General features: G+C 40.7%; 1 long non-coding RNA gene across 1 annotated transcript; it reads left to right on the plus strand.

Annotated features, from left to right (window-relative positions):
- Positions 1-1,533: 1,533 nt before the first annotated feature.
- LOC150056863 (uncharacterized) lies at positions 1,534-13,537 on the plus strand. The gene is made up of 3 exons (XR_016536999.1): positions 1,534-1,903; positions 2,317-2,364; positions 13,467-13,537. It is a non-coding gene; the product is annotated as an uncharacterized LOC150056863 (long non-coding RNA).
- Positions 13,538-13,755: the final 218 nt, after the last annotated feature.

Here is a 13,755-nt window from a genome sequence, read left to right on the forward strand (position 1 = left end):
ATAAAGCAAGTATGTCTTCTGAAATTTATATTATTTTTTTCTTTTTCCTCCTCTATGAAAAGCCTGTATGTATATTCAAATAGAGCTTAAAGATTTAGCGGAGGTGAAACAATACTAGCAATTGATCACTTGTGCGTGTGTGTATGTATGTATGCTAGACTTAAATGAAAGTAAAAGCCTTATTATGCTTCTGAGCACTAATTAAATAAAGTTAATGGACCCTAATACTATCTACTGTGGTCCTGCTCCGTGAGAATCAGTTGAGAAAATGCAAACTCTTATTGTGTAAATAGGAGGTAGAATAAAGGAACATCCTTTCCCTTTACCCCCCTGTTTTGTTAGGGTTAGTAATTAGTGTAACAGGAAGTCAGCCCTCTTTACTCTTTCCTCAATGGAGCAAGATAAGTAAATTATCAAATGGATAAATTTTGAAGCTGGAACTGTGTAAATGTAGCCAATAACATCCATCTCTTTCTCTTTAGGTTGGCTTTTTTTCCAGAGGAAATGAATTCCCTATTCTGGCCTTTTCCATAAGCTTGTCAACCATGGCAATATTGACATTTCAAACTAGATAATTCTTCCATGCCCAGCTGCTTTATCAAGAGCACAATCTTTAAAAATATCTCAGACTTACAAATTAAAAAAAAATGCAAACCTAAAAATGGATTAGCAACAAATAGTAAAAAATATTAAAATATAAATTTGCCTTTCATCACATTCATACTTTTTTGTGAGGGCCACATTTTGCTTGTTAAACAGGTTTTGTTCTTTAAATGGCATTTTTTTTTTTTTGAAAGGGTTTAGAACATGTTCAGAGAAAAGGATCGATTTTCCCAGTCTGCTTTTCCTAGAGGCCACTTTTCATGCTGAGTCATTTATTAGCTCTTTAACAGCGTTTAATATAAAATTTTTCTCTGATCTTGTTTTCTGTCCTGTAAAGAGGACACTTGTACCTCCTCCACACATTTTTACGTTTAATTTTTTTTTGGGGGGGGGCGGTTGGGTCACAGATGGGGCTAGAACTTGGACTGGGCTTTGCTGTCCTTGAGCTCTTCAGCTCAAGGCTAACACCCTGCCCCTGGGCCTGGTCACTGTCCCTGAGCTCTTCAGCTCTTCAGCTCTTCAGCTCTTCAGCCCTACCCTCCAGCCAAGCCACACCTAGCATTTTCCATAGATTAATTGGAGATGAAGAGTATCATGTCCTTTTGTACCCGGGTTGACTTTGAACCTTGATCCTCAGTTCTCAGTCTTCAGAGTAGCTAGGATTACAGGTGTGAGCCACTATACCTGCCTGGCACATTTTTACTTTTGAGAATTGTGTTAGATATTGTTTGTCAAGTACATATGTGGTCCATCTGGGAAGGTCCCTGTGCGGACCCCACCCCCCTCCTCAGGCTCTTGGAGCAGAAACTTGCTCCTGCTTAATCCTGTTAAAGCTTCCACCCAATTATCTGTGTTACCTAGGCAACTGGAACCCCTGCAGGCAGGTACTGCCTCTTTTCCACATCATGGGCCACCCAGGTCACACCTCCTCCCACCCCCTACCTATTTAGACCAGTTAAGTAAGGGAATGACCAACATATTGAGTTTTCATTTTAATTTTCAGAAAAATGTTTTGGTAGTGCTCTCTGAGCATTATAATTCATCCAGATCGAGCGAAAGAACTCTAATCAAGTACTATTAAGATGGAAATAGATGACCCCAAGTGGACAGTAAGGTAGATGCTTATGAAACAACTTCTCACAATTGTCTTTGTCAACTGTATTGATTCTGGTTGCACAAGAAGTACCAGAATAGGGAATGTTACCAGAAAATTCATTCTCATCATTTAGAGACATTTTTACAAGGTGCTAAGCTGTATCAGTGGCCTCTGGGAGACAACTTTTCCCTTCCTGCTCAGCTGGTAAGGCCTGGATAATAAGCACAGAACTGAGTAGAGGATTGCTTGCATGTACAAAGTAGTAATATTCTTGAGTAGAGCTTTTCTTGGTTTCTGGAACTCATTTTCTAAGACTTCTTCTGAGGAAAGTAGAGGCCACTTCAGAGAAAAAATGTAAAAGGAAGGAAATGACACACTTAAGAAATTTCCCTATGCATTTTACTATTTGGAGAGTTTCTCAAGAAGAGATAGAGTGACATCTTATTTACATTTCAATCTTTCTAATTATCTCTCAAATTGCCTTTGGCTATTATGCAATTCAACACTTAAGTGCAAACATTAGCCTATTTCAACTCTCTTTAAGATTTTTGAATAGAACCAGCTCTCAATCCCTGAAAAGAGAAAAGGTAACACTTATCTTTCTCTTCTATGTGAAGATTGCTATTACAGTTTGAAGAACTCAAGGTGATACAGCTCTAGTCTAAGTAAGTAACTTCCTTACCTTCATCCTACATACACAGAAAGAATGTGAAAAAGAGAGAAAGATGCTAAAATTTAAGCTTTGGAAATAATTCCTATTTACGTCTCATTTTCTTTTTTAATTTTTTAAAATGAAGCTTATTGGAAAGATAGTTAAAAACTTTTTTTGTTTTCTCTTTCATCCTTTTTGTCTTTTTTGTTTGCTTGCTTGTTTCTTTTGGTGTTCATAGCTGGACATAGCTGGTACTCTACATTAAGCAATTTGTTGATTTCAGTAATTTGATTAATTAATTAATATCTTGTTGGGGCCTAGCCTCCATCTCTGAGGCCTGATTCTGGCTCAGCTGCAATTAAAGGGCTTTGTCCAGGCATTTGGTCTTTTGCATACCTCTCTTAAGGCTGTGTACGTGACTCGATTGAACCCCCCGCAGTTTCGCGGGTCTCGCAGCAGCTCAAGTCTCGCGCGCTTTCCTACACCTGTCCTGCCCACTACCTGAAAGCCCACCCAGACCCTTAGTGGTAGCACAGAGGCCCTTTCCTATTGGCTAGCTTCCCAGTGCCCACCTTCTCCTACCCTAACGGTATATAACTAATTGTCTGACGCAATAAAGCAGGAGAGCATCAGAGAGAACGAGAGATCAGCAGAGATCAGCAGAGAGATCTGATGCGCTTTCATGGTTAACACTACTTCTGACTCAGCGTGGTTTTTCCTTCCCCGGTGATTGGGGGAGGGCTGGGTCTTCGACACTTACCATCTCGCTCGGCTCCCGGGGGACTACAGGCTGGCCCTGTGTGTCCCTCCCCGTTCCTGTGTTGCTGCCCCAGAGAGGAGCAACAATATCTTTTGCTAGCTAATTAGAAATAGGGTCTTTAGACTGACTTTAAATTGTAATCCTTAGATCTCAGCCTCTCGAGTTGCTATGAATATAGAAGTCAGCCACTAGTTCCTAGACTGGAGATATTACTTTGTGCATATACGACTTTTACCATCATCCAGGTAAATTCATTTTGAGAGGAAAAATTATACGACAGGAATCTAACAAAAGTCACTATTACTATATGCAAAGACTGTTGGATGTGCCTGGGAGAATAGGCCCTATCCCCTACCTCTTCACACCAGAAACCAGTAATCATCTGACTATTTAATCACCTGTGAGTCAGCAAAGGCTCCCAGGCCCTCTGGTCACTTCTGCATCTGCTGTGGTCCTGCACCTCTGTGCACCTCCATCTTTTGTGGGCCCACGGTTTGCTATCCTCTGAACGTGCTAGAACCCTGTGGCAGGTTTCCTTTCTGGTGAACCTTGTAACTACCAAAATAGACTTTTAAAACCAAGTTTGGAAAGCAGTAAATGACAATCTGTGTTACATTGCTCTGATTATTTATTTATTTGCCAGTTCTGGGCCTTGAACTCAAGGCCTGAGCACTCTCCTTGGACTTTCTCAAGGCTAGAGTACCACTTAAGCCACAGCACCACTTTCTATGTATATGGTACCAAGGAATCGAACCCAGGTCTTCGTGTATGCTAGGCAAGCACTCTCCCACTAGGCCAAACTCCTGGCCCCTGCTGTGGTTTTATAAAGCATGTATCTCTTGAAACAAAATTTTGGAAAGTAACAGTAGCATCATTCATATAATTTTGTTTCCTTGTATAGGGTAAAACTGCAAAATAAAGCAAAACTTTATCCTAAATATAACATCTTCCTAACCTCAGAAATCTAAATGGATTGAGTTGTATGAAGTCCAGTAATTATTAAGAGGTAATAAAGCATTTCCTATTGAAGAGCTAAAAAAGCGCCCCCATTCTGAAGCAGCAACTGTCTTATTGTTTATGTAAACTGTGAGTGACCCAAAAGTGCACCTAAATTAAAGAAACAGAATTGTGGTGCCATTAAGTCCCAGGAATAAAGCCTTGCTCATAGAAGGGGGTCCCTGGAACCCCTTCCTAGTAAATTGGTACTCGTAGGGCGTAAGTCAGTCTGGTTTTTGACCAGCACTGACCAGGAAGTCTCCTAACCGAGACTAAACTGGCCCACCTTGATCTTGGGTCTGCTCCTTCTGTTTCTCCACAGGAGTCAACAGACCAGTGTGGGAGATCTCCATCTAGTAAGTCTTGTAAAGCTCAGGCCTGTGTGTTTTGTGTCTTCTTGATATTTGTCTTGCATATTGTTATTTTGTGGACTGAACGACCGACGAGACTGAAAACCCTGGGTAATACTCCATCTAGCCCTTGGACTTGACGCTAGCTCACTGGAAAGAAGTTAAGGAAACAGCTCAAAACCAAAATGTAACTATTAAGAAAGGAAAAAGAAAAGTTATACCCGCCCGTCCTCCAGGGAGGGAGCATGGAGGACGAGACATTTCCCCCTTCATACTCCCCACCCCAGTTAACTCCACCTAAGGCGGTGAAGGAGAACTTTGAAAATGAAAAGGCTCCAGTTGTGCCCTCCGCTCCAGGGGATCCTGCCCGGTCAACTCGCCAGAGCCTCGGAGTTACACCTCCTCCTAATTCTGCTGCTCTTCCCCTTCGCCGTTTAGGTCCTGAGGATGCAGATGGTCGGCAACAGTTCTATTACTGGCCTTTACAATTGGCATACTCAGAACACCCCTTTCTGAGAAACCCCAGGATTTAATTCATTTGCTTCAAACTGTTCTCTTTACCCACTAGCCAACGTGGGATGACTGTCAGCAGCTCCCGGGAGTTCTGTTCACCACCGAGGAAAGGAACAGAATCCTAGAAAACATCAAGAAACTTGTCCCGTGCCCCACGGGAGACCCCATCACAGACCCTACCCAGAGCCTTCCCTTCTGAACACCCCAACTGGGACTACTATGAAGCAGGAGGTAAGGAGCGGCTCCAGGTCTATCGCCAGGCTCTGTTGGCTGGTCTCAAGGCTGCAGCTCGCAAGCCTACTAATATGACCAAAGTTTAGGATGTTAAGCAGGGTGCTACTGAAAGTCCAGCAGCTTATCTAGAGAGAGTCATGGCAACCTTCCTGAGCTGGAAGAGAGCAGACAAGTAGTTATTTTAGCCTTTATTAACCAGGCAGCACCAGACATCAGGAAGAAATTGCAGTCCTTGGAATGACTAGGCCATAAAGGACTAAGAGAACTAGTAGCTGTGGCAGAGAAAGTATATAATAAGAGAAAGAGATTTTCTTCCACCAATGCATCCCTTTGTAGCAATCAGGCAAGGTGTGTCTTTACAAGAGAGACAGGAGACAGGAAAGACAGATAAAGAAGAATTTAGATAGACAGCAAAGGCAAATAGAGCAGGTGCTCCTAGCCACCATTGGCAAGCCAGAGGAAAAAAATAGAAGACTGAAATTAGGGAAAAACCAATGTGACCAATGTGCTTATTGCAAGAAAGAAGGGCACTGGGCCAAAGAATGCCTCAAGAATAGAAGGAAGGACTTTCAACCTTTGTCTCAAAAGTAAGTCAGGGAATAGCCTCTGCCCTAGGGTCGGATTGGAAGTTGCATTGTGCTTACTGACCCCAGAGTTCAGGACAGGTAGAAACAATGAATCGGACCCTGAAAGAGACTTTAACCAAATTGGCCTTAGAGACTGGCGCAGACTGGGTGTCACTTCTTCCTTTTGCTCTATTTAGAGTAAGGAATTCTCCCTATCAGCTAGGCTTTACTCCATTTGAAATAATGTATGGACACCGCACACACACCCATTGTTCCTAGTCTCCAGACTGATCTATTAACTGACCTGGATGATGTTGAATTTTTGCCTACGTTTGATTATCTACAGCTCGTGTACAAGAGTGTGTGGCCCCAACTCAAAGCCCTTTACGATTCTGCCTCTGTCCCTACCTCTCCATTTGTTAAATTCCTTATGTAATTAAGTTGTCTTGTAAAAAAGTTTTGTTTCAAACCAGGTTCTCACCTGCAAGGGAAAAATTGGCATAAAACTGCCCCTCAATTCTAGGGGTCACAGTTGAAAATCATATGCCCCTGTATGGATGGAGCAGCGGCCTATTGGCAGAAAAACAATTGGAGCTATTAAAATTAGTATAGAAACAGCTTCAAAATTCCCTATTTCTGTTACCAAAAGGGCCAGGAAAATACAGGTTTATGCAGCCAGGCCAGGGCTCCCAAGTCTTTCATCAATTCCTGATAATTTGTATGCTATTGAGATAAAGGATTGTTTTTGTTCCTTTTTTCCTATCCCCCTTCACCCATTGGATAAGCAGTAGTTTGTCTTTACCATCCCTCCTCTTAACAAACTTTTTTTTGGGCGGGGAAAGATGCCCAGGGGAAAAGCAAAGGCCTCCGGAGGTAAGTAGAAATCAGCCGACCTTCTGTATGTCTGTGTTTTGTTTTGTTTTGAAAGTGCACTGTGGGCCTAAAACAGAGAGGGAAAAGTTGGATGCAGCAAGCTCTCTAAGGCCTGGGTGGTCAAGGGACACCTTAACCCCGCTTCTGGGTTTCTTGTTGGTAACAGAGCTTGTCTGAGAGTCCCACCAGCAAGATAAGTCTGAATCTAAGTAAGCTGTTTGGTGAGAACATTCTTCTGAGTTCATGTTTTTGTGTTAAGTGTATCTGATTAAGTCCAATTTTCTTGCTATAAGTCAATGTCTGGTTTTGTTTGAGAGCCTTTTGTAGGTAGGTTAGGATGGCCCCTGCCTGCGGGGTACCAGGGAATGGAAATCTCTGTAGGAGAGGCACCTCCTGAGTTCAGGGCACCATGGTCTTTCCAGGCATGTCATCAGAAGTTTAGGAGTTACTTAAAAGCCTCCTCTGCTTCTCTGTCTTGCTCTTGTTTTTCCTTGTGCAGTTTTGTCTTTGAAATTGGTACCAGTTCTAAATATGTGGTTTTTGTGTGTGTGTGTGCTCACGCACACATCTTTGTTATCTATTTGAATATTTCTAGGAAGTAAAAGTTTTGGCCCCACCGGGGGTAGGTCTAGGGCCTGGTATGGCCCTTCCCCCTCACTGCAGTTGACGTGAGCCAAAGTCAGACAAAGCAGCTGCAGACTTAGTCCAGTTACCTTTTTCCCAACAACCTGCTGAAGTGACAGTCTGGAGGCAGTTGGTGGCAGGACACAGACTGCAGTCTTAGTTCTCCTAGATTTAAGACTCCCACCCAACTTTCATCTGCAAAAAGTAATATGTCTGATATCAGAAACAAGCTCTGGAAGAATAAATTTCAGCTAAGTTGCCTTGTTAGAAAGCTTTGTTTTAAAACCTGGTTGTCACCTCTAAGAATAAGATTGGAAAAAAAAATCCTCATGATACTAAAAATTTCCAGAAAATGAACGGCCGATATTAATTTTGCGTGCTTTAAGATCTTTGAATATGAATGTGTGTGTGTGAATGAGTGTGAGTGAACAAGTTCAAGGTTAAATTGTCAGCATGCTGTGTAAAACAATGGATGAGCTCATATTTGAAACACTAAGGCAATTGAGTAAATCTAAGTGTAAACTTCAAGAAAAGTATTAGCTTTCAGTGTTCTACAGTGTCTCAAAGGATTATTGCATTATTTTAAAGAGAAACTGGTTAATAGGATTTTTCTAAAGATTCTGAAATCTGAATTAAAAAAAAAATCTGTTGTTGTAATGCATTGAACTGTTTATATTGTAAACATTGTGACTGTTTAGCACAGAGGTATTAGGGAATTTGGAATTTATTACCTTGAGGTCCAATTTGGAGATAAGTGTCAGAATTTGTTTATCATTGTCAGAGGTGATGTGATTAGTGTTTCTTGAACTGCCTCCTAAAATGTATTAAATTGGGAAAAGAATTTTTAAAGGAATGTTTAAAAGTTTATCTCTGTATGATTTGGTTTTATGCTACTGGATTGCAATTGGACGTATTTTAGAAAAAGAAGAAAACTAAGTCCAGACTTAGAATTTTGGTGTACTGAGGATGTTTGTAGTTCTTGCATTAAGGAAAACTTATTTGAGTTTAAACTGTCGTTGGAGTTCTAGGCAGTAATCTAGACTGCAGAAAAAAAAAAAAGAGAGAGAGAGAGAGAGAAAGACTCTTCTAAAAGGAAGCCTGAAGGCAAAGGGGGGTTTCTTGGGCCCTTAAAGATTTTTCAAATGCAAATAAAGGCTAAAGTGTTAATTGTTCAAGCAAACATCAGTAAAAGTTTTAAAGAACATTGGAAATGGGTTTCTGAACAAAATTTGAAAGTGAAGTTGTCCTAAATGTTTGTTTCAAGAGAGAGAAAGAAAAAAAAAGGAAAATTAGGACTACCAAAATGATTGCTTAATTGCTATTTAGCCTGCTCTTGTAAGTCCTCTTATAGCAATTTCCAGCTGGCCCATGGAGAAGGACAGCAATCCTTATTCAGATGTAACTTTGGCTCTTACCAAGTTCCAGGTAAGCTCATGCTTAGAGACTATTTCTGTGTTGACCACTTGTTGCTTTAATTGGAGTAACGTGGCCTTTTATAGGACTCATTGATCTGAAAGCTGCAGTTTCAAGCCAGCCCGGGCAAAGCAAAGTCCCTGTGAGACTGTGGTGTCTAATCTGCCAGCAGAATGCTGGGGAAGAGTTGCTTTGGAGCTCAAAGTGGCAGAGTGCTAGCCTTGAGCTGGAGAGTTGAGGGACAGTGCCCAGGCCCCGAGTTCAAGTCCAGCAACCAACAAAGTGAAATGCCAATGGGATGTTTATCCCTGCATGGAGAGACACTACTGGGACAAAAGCCTCCAGGTGCAGAAAGCCTCTACTTGGATGGCAGAGATGGTGTCAGACTCTAGAGTCACTCGTGCTTGGCCATTCAAAATTAATCAGAGCCGGGAGGTCATAGAATAGTTTGTAAGCATGCCTTACTAATGCCCATGCCTTTCATAACTGGGCAGGAATTTGTCAATCTTCTGTGATAGAGGATAGTTTAAAGTCCTAACTGAGTGAATTTTGATTTGACACCAGCCACAAATTCAGGAAAGTTTGTGGATGTGAGGCTTGTGTCCCTATTATCTGTTTAGATCTGGCAACTGAAGCATAGTTAGAGTCGCAGGGATTAAGTTCCCCAGACAATCAGGAAAATGCCTTTGCAAATGGGTGCTAAATAAGCTGCACTGTTGTAGCCAAAGAAAAAGTTTGTGCAGTTGTTAAATGCTTTACATGACCTCCCATTTGGAGTAAAATATCCCTCCTGATATGTAATCTTGGCAACCTCTTGGTAAAATAGGCTAAGTTTTTAGGGTCCCTGGCTAGGTATAGAGACAACGCCCCTGAGTCAGCCTGAAGAAGTTATAGAAGACGGATCGTCACCCATCAATCCCCTTTAGATAAAGGGACCAAAGAATTGTTTTTTTTTTGTTTTTTTTTGTTTTGTTTTTTTTAAATTAAGACAGCATAAGTTAGAGGCATGGAGAAAAATAGTAACAGATGTTCAAGAGTGGAGACTGCACTTGTGGGGAATGGCTACAGGTTCAAGTCTTCTGTGCCTGTCTAGAGAATCCTAGCCTCGTTTAATCTGGTTACTAAAGTTGTCACCCTGGTATTACTTTGGATTCTCAACCCTATACTGTCTTAAAAATCAATGGGGTGCCAGCCTGCAAAAATGAGTGTGCTCAGGTAAAGCAACTAGGAAAGCATTGGGAGAATTCACCAAAGTCAGGCCTTAGGTTAAACTTCTTTAGAAATTTGCAGGCAACCCAGCGGGAGGTGTGACATTCCATTGGAGCTGCTGTGCTGCCTGATTCCACCACCACCTCACAGTTGTTTCCTCAGAGGACTGGAACTAAACTCTTGGTGATGGGACATTCTGTACTAAATTCAAAGTCCCCTAGGTTTTTGCAGCCATTATGACTGGATGGGTGAAGGGATATTTCCTAGTTGTGAGGGCTTTCTTAGGTGCAGAACTGGGAGGATATGCTCTATGCCTCTCCAAACCAGAGAATGCTGTCTGCCCAAGTATAACAATTGTTAGCCCCCCCAGCCATATGTTATCTCGGCTGGCACTGTTAACCATGATTCAATCCAGTCCATACAGGCCTTACAAGTTGATCTGCAGACATGTTCCAGTACCCTGGCACTCAACTGAACCTGCACTGTGATTCCCAGCACTCCAACCACTGTGAAGGTAGCAGGAAAGAGCTACTGGGTTCATCACTCCTAGGTGAAGACAGCGTATGAGGATCCTGGACTTTCAGAGTCCCAGAGAAATGGACTTTGACATTCTTGGGTCCCAAACAGATGCTCACCTGAGATGTATGCATAAGTCAGTCGACAAGCTTATTGACTCACTGAGGTCCTTAGCTAAAGTTGTCCTCCAGAACAGAAGAGGACTAGATATATTGTTCTTAGAGGTTTGAGTGTCACCATGGGAGAAGAATGTTGCTTTTGAGCAAACCACACTGGGGTAATAAAAGATAGCCTGGCAGCTGTAAAGAAGAGTATAGATGAGCGAGAAAGGGAGAGACAGGGGTCCCAAGGATGAGGTGAGAGGCTGTACAACTGGTCCCCCTGGGCAACTTCACTAATCCTCAGCCATTATTGGACCTCTGGTGATTATTTTAATGTTACTACTACTGTTGATTGGCCCATGTGTAATTAATGCAATGGTGTCCTTAGTAAAACAAAGAGGATCAGAGTTATAAAACTGATGATCCTACTCACCTGGTATAACCCCGTTTGTACTGAGGTAAATAGTCAAAGATTTGACTAGGCTAAAAGAAAAGGGGAGAATGAAGAGCTAAAAAAGCGCCCCCATTCTGAAGCAGCAACTGTCTTATTGTTTATGTAAACTGTGAGTGACCCAAAAGTGCACCTAAATTAAAGAAACAGAATTGTGGTGCCATTAAGTCCCAGGAATTGACCTGTCTGTGTTAAAATTAACCAGAACTCGTGTAAATTCAAGGGATGGCATTTGTTTTCCAAAGCAGAACTCGCATGTAAATTCAAGGGATGGCATTTGTTTTCTAAAACCATAAAACTACCCTTAGACAGCTAATTAGGACTCTACTGGTATAGGAATCCCCCTTAGCTCCAACTGCCCTGAACTGTCCCTAACCCCTACCTTATCTCATTCCAATAGCTGATTGCTGTGTTGATGTAAATCTGTAGTCTTTGCCTTTAAAAGCCCTGTAGAAAAGCTGTTCAGGGCTTCCTCCTGGGCTCCCGCTGCATGGGAGTGTAGGACAGAGGCCCGGAGCTAGCCCGCCTGAATAAAGCCTTGCTTTTGCATTTGGGAACATCTGACTCTCGGTGGTCTCTTGGTGGTCGTCCTGAGACTTGGGCATAACACTATCTGGTTTCAGAAAGAAGGAAGAATTAGGGAGGGCTAGATCTGCTAATATTCCCAAGTGTAATAATACAGTTCGTGTTGTTCTCTAAGGATGTACAAAGGTAGCTTCCTTTGGCTAGAATATTCATCACTTGGCTTAATCCTTGCATATGCTTCAACACCAAATTCGGGTATCAGTATACCTAGCATATATGTTATCTGATTATTTTTCACAGTTGTGTTTTAGCATATTCTGTGATTGCTTAGTTTCTGTTGCTATTATTCATACAAAAATTGCTAACTGAAAATTTTATCCATCATGGGTAGTAAAACCGACAGATAATCAGACTCAGCAACAGTTCTTGGAAGAATGGAGGATACAGTATAACAAAAAATAAAAAAGAAATCTTAATTTAGGAAGACCACAATTTATTTATTCATTAATGATTGATACCAGAAGTTTCTTACTAATACTTATTGTAATTTTATCTCTTGCTTCTATTCAGTTGAAATCCTGACATGTATGCTCCTTTCCTACCACACAAACATACACACACACATCCCCCACACACAAATGAAAAACCAACCATGACCCAGGTGAAACCTAATTTGCAATTTCATGAAGAAACTTACTTTCAATTTTCCACACAAATTTCTGATACATCAAAAAATATATTTAAAGCATACCTTATTTAAGTTACAATATTTATTTCTATTTTATCTACATGTATTATCCATATACTTTCTCATTAAATCAAAAGTTCTTAATAAATTCTTTCTTTGTATCCTATATTAATGACTACAGAGGAGATTAAGAAAAATGAAGTTTGTGTCACAAAGTGTCTGTCTTGAAGTGCTACTAAGTGAAAAAAAAGCACTATAAATCCACAACATTGTAGATTTGGTCTAATCTTTGTAAATATTTGTGAATGACTAAGTAAAGTTTATCTTTGTAAGATAAAGATTAAGACCACAATGGTGATGCAGACATCAAAGAAATCAATGGATATTGCAGGAAAAAGGTCCAATAAAAACATAGCTAAATGTCTACGTAAGATTTGGTGTTACTTCATTGAGCATACATTAAAACACTTTCTAGGTGATCAAAAAAAAAAAAAGTACTGATGTTAAGGCCTTCCAAAAAGAGACATAAGAGACAAAATTTGAATGGTTTTTTTGTTGTTATTGTTGTTGTTTTGTTTTGTTTTTTGTTTTTTTTTGCTTGAACTCGGCCTGGGTGCTGACTCTAAGTTCTTCAGCTCAAGGCTACCACCCTTTCCTTGAGCCAAGTCCCACTTCCAATTTTCTAGAGGTTAATTGGAGATAAGAGTCACAAATTCTGTTGTGCCTGGGCCGGTTTTGAATCGTGATGCTCAGATCTCAGCCTCCAGAACAGAAAGGATTACAGGAATGAGCTACTGCTCATGGCCAGAACTTGAAATTTTTAAAGAAAACTTATGGATTCTGCAAAGAGTCTGAATTTTTTTTTTAATCACCATTTCTGCTCCCATGCTTTGCTTTTGAAATCATGCCAATTGATCACTAATTGATCTTGGATTTACCCATAGCTCGTGTCACCTACATGAGCACTAGGAATGAGTTAAATGTACTCTGATTTCTGGGAATCTGACCCTGCTGCATTCCTTATTCATACTACTTTGCCTGGTTTATATATTTGGAATGCCTTATGTATTGTTGATTGTTGTACTATCCACATCTGGGAATATAACTTCTAATTCTTAGAAAAGTTGCAAGGTAGACCACAAGTTGTGACTAAAGACTAAGTTTGAAAAGTACAAATATTAAACCATCAAACAAGAATTGTCTACAACTAAAACAACAGACCTTTTATGGGTTTTGCCAGAAATAGAATCTATTATGCTTACCTGAAAGAGTTTTTACTTTTGAATCACCTGGGAGCTGATGAAGAAGAGAGTTCAAAACCCACACTGAGAATACAAGCCATCCCAGGGAGATATCAGCAATTAAAGGAACTTGTTTCTGTGTTTCAGATGACAGATGGCCAAACCACAGTATGTAAAAAATAAAATTATATTACAAAACTGAACCCTTAGGAAAACTATCATTATTTTCATTATTTGAGTATGGTTAAAACTTATGAAAATTGTTTGTATTTTCATATAATTAGAAATGGACATTCTCACTTACCAGTTGGACATGATTTGGTGGGGGGCAGGGATGTTTCATT

The sequence above is a fragment of the Megascapheus bottae genome, chromosome 11 (genome assembly GCF_031878675.1).
Source record: "Megascapheus bottae isolate mThoBot1 chromosome 11, mThoBot2.hap1, whole genome shotgun sequence".
NCBI lineage: Eukaryota > Metazoa > Chordata > Mammalia > Rodentia > Geomyidae > Megascapheus > Megascapheus bottae.